Raw genomic sequence first — 6,036 nt, 5'->3', positions numbered from 1 at the left:
CAATTCTTTAGTTTCAATGGTTGGCTGTCAACTAGATTTATTGCCTCTTCTTAGTTAGCTCACTTTTCCTTTGTGTTCTTCCGATTGTTCGGGTTTGCGAGCTCTCTTTAGTTTGTGTGCTGGCCTACGGTCAAACTTTGTAATAATTGGCATGATTCTATCTTTTGATAGATGAAGCCGGGTATAAACTATCCATTATCTAAAAAAAATTAATTAGGGGTTAGTTTTTGTGTTTTGCCCATATTAAATACTCCCTCCGTCTCTGAAAGCTGCAATTTCTAGAGTTGTTCTAAGTCAAACTTTTACAACTTTGACCAAATTTATAGAAAAAAATACTAAGATTTTGAAGCGCCCCTGGTAAACCAGGAACTCAAATATGATACAATACTAGTCCCAGAAGGCTAGTAACACATTTATTACATCACATAAGTTTCAGCGCAGTAGTCTCGGTAAACGTGGACAAGGAAGGCACGCTATAATAATAAGACACCAAAATACAACATAGGTCCAAAGGACCCAGAAACAAACGATATCACAATCGAACATCTGACGAGTCCCAATGCCACAGGCTTAGTTGGGTGCAGACACGACCTTACTCGAACGCCACTTCGGGATCGAAGTCCGGATCTTCCTCTGTTTAATAAAGCAAGAGTGAGTACAAAGTACTCAGCAAATCTAACCTTACCCTACGGAAGGGGATAGCAATATATATGCATATGGATAAATCAAGGATGAGGCTTAGTTTCATTTGCATAAAGCTATCTTTTTACACATGCAAGGTTTTATTTCACAAATACTGTTGTAAAAGACCTCTTTTCCACATATGATAGTATTTCTAAAAATGGGGGTTTGATCACAATTTTAAGTGTTGTTGAACCCTTGTTCCCACAACACAATGGCAGTCAACCATTTATTTCCAAAATCACACTCACTCTCATGTTTTCACTCATACCAACCCATCTAGTTGTTGAAACCAAACCATAACCCGTCCGAGACCGCGGACACGGCTATCCAGATAGATTTACACTCTGTAGAGGTTGTACACTTTTCCCACAAGTAGGATACCATAACTTACACCGTCGTGCAAGCACAGATCCATCAAAGTCATTACCCTCTATAGCTAAGTAATGGCGCTCACCACGGGAACACTAAGGCCACATCTCATGATACCACAATAATTCACAAAGCTCTTTTCATACATTTCCATAATTTCACATACATCACTTAGTGTCCCGTTGCACACCTGCCTCCAGGTGATTGCCAAACTAACTAGAGGGGTTTAGACTAAGCCTTTCCCATGCAAGGCGAGTGGTTGTACGATAAATGAGTTAGGCAAGATGAATCATCAACTCAGTCCTTAATCGAGACAAGTCGGATATCTTCACGCTTAACCCCGCAAGGTATAAGCCACAACACCAGAGCATCCCAAAAGAGATCCCATCCGCCCCATCTCCATAGTAATCACATCTATAACTTGTTCATTAAACCTTTCTCAATACCCACAATTTATTTTCACCACTCACACCTTTTACTTTTAAAATCATTATATTTAAAAATATAGCGATGAGTATCCAGGATGAGTAACATGTCCTAAGCATACTAAATAATAATATTTCTGTCATAGCATATTATTTGTTCTTAGGTTTGAACAAGACAATTATCGGGTAATATTAATTCAAAGATGGCTGTTCAACAGGTTTTAACTAAGCAGCGAAAATACTTCGTACATATATTGTACATGCAATATTTAAAACGGCTTCTACGGGTTGTGTTTAAAAATAGGATCAATATGCATCAAAGGAGATCGGTTGGACTTGCCTCCGTCGGCGTCCTCAGCAAACTCTTGCTGACAGTCCGGGTCCTCGGCGTCAAACTCGCGGTACTCGTCTCCAACGTTCTCGTTTTCCGGCTCGTTCACTCCGTCAACTAAAATACGCGACGAACGACACAGACAACAGGCACAGATAAATAATCATATAAATTTAAATGAGCTCCAAAAATCATGAAATTAATATGGAAGGTAGATCATGATTTTAGATGAATTTAGGAAAAAGAATTATTGAAATCAGAGTTAGCATGTGGTATTTGTAAAATAGCCGGAATTTAATCATGTGAAAAAGGCTAACAGTGATTAAGAAATAGATGCTTCACGTGGGCATTTGCTTGGCTGGTAGTGCATGCATGCATGTACTATTTGGTGGAGTTAATGCTTATGGCCCACGCATGCATGGTTAGAGAGAAATTAGCAGGGCTCATTAGAGCTCTTCTGTATGTCATGGTTCAGTTCGTGGAGTTCTTGGCAGTGAACCGGTACAGACAAGTACAAGGAGAGATACCGAAAAAATACTACAGAAAGACAGAGAAGAGCAAGGAGATGCTCATGAGCTGCTCACCTCGTCTTGCGACGACAGTCGAGCTCGGCTTGTGCGTATGGCCGTATACGGTATACGCGAAGTGAGAGTGAGTGAGCGAGTGAGTGAACGTGCTTCTCGGGTGGTGAGAGTGAGCACCCGAGGCTGGCTTTTTATAGGCCAAAGCGCTCAGCTGCGTGCCATTAAAAATGCTACTGTAGCGCATGGTCGGTGCCTAATTTGCATGCACGATGCATGTAAATGGACGGTGCCTAATCACCGTGTCCTTGCATGCAGGTGCATGCAAATGGACGGTGCATGCTCGTCCTGCATGCATGCATGCATGCATAAGATATATATTCGTGTAGGTGCACTGCTATGTTTTCTTGCATGTAAGCTTGCTGGTACTCGCTGTTATTTGTGCGCGAAAAATATGAATGGATTAGATGGAGATACTATAGAGCTCAAATTATTTTATAGTTTTTGAAATATATTTTGAAAATAATTTTTAATGCGAGTGATTTTTTAGTGTGAATTTTTGGGATGTTACAAACCTACCCCACTTAAAAGAAATCTCATCCTCGAGATTCGGCTGGGTTCTAAACAGGTGAGGAAACTCTTTTATCAGGGCATCTTTTTTTTCCCATGTTGCTTCTGCTTCAGTGTGTCTACTCCACTGAACACGACAAATTCGGACTGTTGTCGTTTGAGTTTGCTTGGTGACTGTGTCTAGGATTTTTATTGGCACTTTTTGATATGTTAGGTCGTCTTGTAAATCAACTGTGTCTGGCGATATTTGTTCCTCTGGTACTCTAAGACATTTCTTCAATTGGGAGACATGAAACACATTGTGTATATCTGACATTTCTTCAGGTAGACGAACACGATAGGCTACAGCTCCAATCCTCTGTAATACTTGATATGGTCCAATATACCGAGGTGCTAGCTTGCCTCTTACTTAGAACCTTCGAGTTCCTCGAATAGGAGAGACTTTGACATACACAAAATCTCCAACTGCAAAACTTAACTCCCGCCTTCTTTTATCAGAATAGCTCTTTTGACGTGATTGTGCCTCTTTCAATTTTTCTCTGATTTCAGCTACACGATCTTCTGCTTCTTTTATAAGGGCTGGTCCAAGCAAGGTTCGTTCTCCAACTTCTGATCACATCAGTGGGGTTCTACATTTTCTTCCATATAGGGCCTCAAAAGGTGACATGCCCAAACTAGCTTGGTAACTGTTATTATAGGAGAACTCTGCATAAGTTAGGCTTTTCTCCCAATATTTACCATACGTGAGCACACATGCTCTTAGCATGTCTTCCATAATCTGATTTATTCTTTCAGTCTGACCATCTATTTGAGGATGATAAGCTGAGCTAAAATCTAGCTTGATTTATTCTTTCAGTCTGACCATCTATTTGAGGATTTATTCTTTCCTGCAAACTTTTCCAGAACTTAGAGGTAAATTGGGTACCTCGGTCAGATACAATCCTACTTGGCACACCATGCAATTTGACTATGTTATCCACATGTAACTGGGCTAACTTGTGTCCACTATACTTGGTGCGCACAGGTATGAAGTGAGCAACCTTGGTAAGGCGGTCCACTATTACCCATATTGAATCATTTCCTTTCAGAGTTTTGGGTAATCCATTCACAAAATCCATGCCTATCTCATCCCATTTCCAAACAGGAATAGGCAATGGCTGGAGCAAGACTGCTGGTTTTTGATGCTCTGCTTTAACCCTTTGGCATACATCACATTGTGCAACAAATCGTGCCACATCAGCTTTCATGCCATTCCACCAATATCTTTCTTTTAGGTCCATGTACATCTTGGTGGCACCAGGGTGGATAGAATAAGCTGAGTTATGGGCTTCATCAAGGATTATTTCTTGAAACTTTCCCTCTTTAGGCACACAAATTCTATTTTTATACCACAATACTCCTTTGTTATCCACTCTAAAGTATGGAGCTTTATTTTCTCCAGTTTGCTCACGAATCTTCATCAGATCCTTATCCTTATGTTGTGTCTGTTTGATTTCTTCCACAAGAGTTGGCTGCACCATCAGACTGCCATTTTGAGGTTGGCGTACTATATGCATGTTCAACTGTGCTATCTCTTCTTGTAGGTGAGTGTTCTTAGGCACCAACTGCTGACCATATGACCTTCTGCTTAGGGCATCTGCTACCACGTTGGCCTTTCCTGAGTGGTAATGATCTCAAGGTTATAGTCCTTGATTAATTCTAACCATCTTCTTTGCCTTAGGTTCAAGTCTGACTGTGTGAAGATGTACTTCAAACTCTTGTGATCAGTGTAGATTTCACACTTGTTTCCAATGAGGTAGTGTCTCCAAATCTTGAGAGCATGTACTATCACTGCTAAGTCCAAATCATGGGTAGGGTAATTTTGCTCATGAGGTCTAAGCTGACGGGATGCATAAGCAACCACTTTTCCTCCTTGCATGAGAACACATCCTAAACCTTGTCTTGATGCATCACAATATATGATGAAATCTTGGTGAATGTCTGGCAAAGTTAACACTGGTGCTGTTGTTAGTCTCTTCTTCAACTCTTGGAAACTCTTCTCACATGATTCTGTCCAAGTGAATTTCTTATCCTTCCTAAGAAGCTCTGTCATGGGTATGGCTATCTTGGAAAATCCTTCTATAAACCTTCGATAATATCCAGCTAATCCAAGAAAACTTCTAACCTCACTCACATTGGTGGGTTGCTGCCAATGGGAGACAGCTTCTACTTTCTCTAGGTCAACTGCAACTCCTTCAGCTGTCAAGATATGGCCTAGAAATGCAACCTTCTCAAGCCAAAATTCACACTTGCTGAATTTAGCATACAACTTGTGTCTTCTTAGCTTTTCCAACACTACTCTCAAGTGTTGCCTATGTTCTTCAGCACTCTTAGAGTAGATAAGTATGTCATCAATGAAGACTACAACAAACTTATCTAACTCTTCCATGAATACCTTATTCATGAGGTTCATGAAATAGGCAGGGGCATTGGTTAACCCAAAAGACATCACTGTAAACTCATATTGTCCATATCTAGTGTTGACACTTGCTAACACCACTTGAATACTAGGTTGTCATCCCCAGCATGGCACTAGAGTGTACTATGGTATTTATACGCACACAGATAATCCGCAAGCGCACGGATACCGTTGAAGCTTTTATCCGGTTAAAGGTTTTATCGTATCCACAGGGAAATGGGAGAACCAACTACGCTCTAACTTAACCAGGATAGATAGATAAGTGTAAATAGGAAAGATGGTAGAATCGAATAAGAACAATATTAAAGGTAAGATAACAGTGAGTGATAATATGGGAATAGAGAGTAGAGCAATCTAGTATATGGGCGATGGTAGCAGAATAGAGAGAATAACTATGGTTTCTCTACTTCAAAGGGGTATGTCTATGTCTGGGAACAAAGGATGCTTATCCATAGGCCGATAAACCCTACCCGTCCTGCTAACGAGAGGTGGACTACAGAGAACCAACGTAACTGTCACCTACGCGGCCTACCACACGATCCAGCTAGACAGGGGATATCCACAAGTAATCTAGATCTAAGCACCACGCTTACACCTATACTACAACTCTAACCTATAGCGTCCTATAGATTAGAAGTACTCAAAAGAGTTGTGAACCAGAACATACATGATTAGTAA

The sequence above is a fragment of the Sorghum bicolor genome, chromosome 3, assembly GCF_000003195.3.
Source record: "Sorghum bicolor cultivar BTx623 chromosome 3, Sorghum_bicolor_NCBIv3, whole genome shotgun sequence".
In the NCBI taxonomy this organism is placed as follows: domain Eukaryota; kingdom Viridiplantae; phylum Streptophyta; class Magnoliopsida; order Poales; family Poaceae; genus Sorghum; species Sorghum bicolor.
This window is presented reverse-complemented; position numbering follows the sequence as displayed.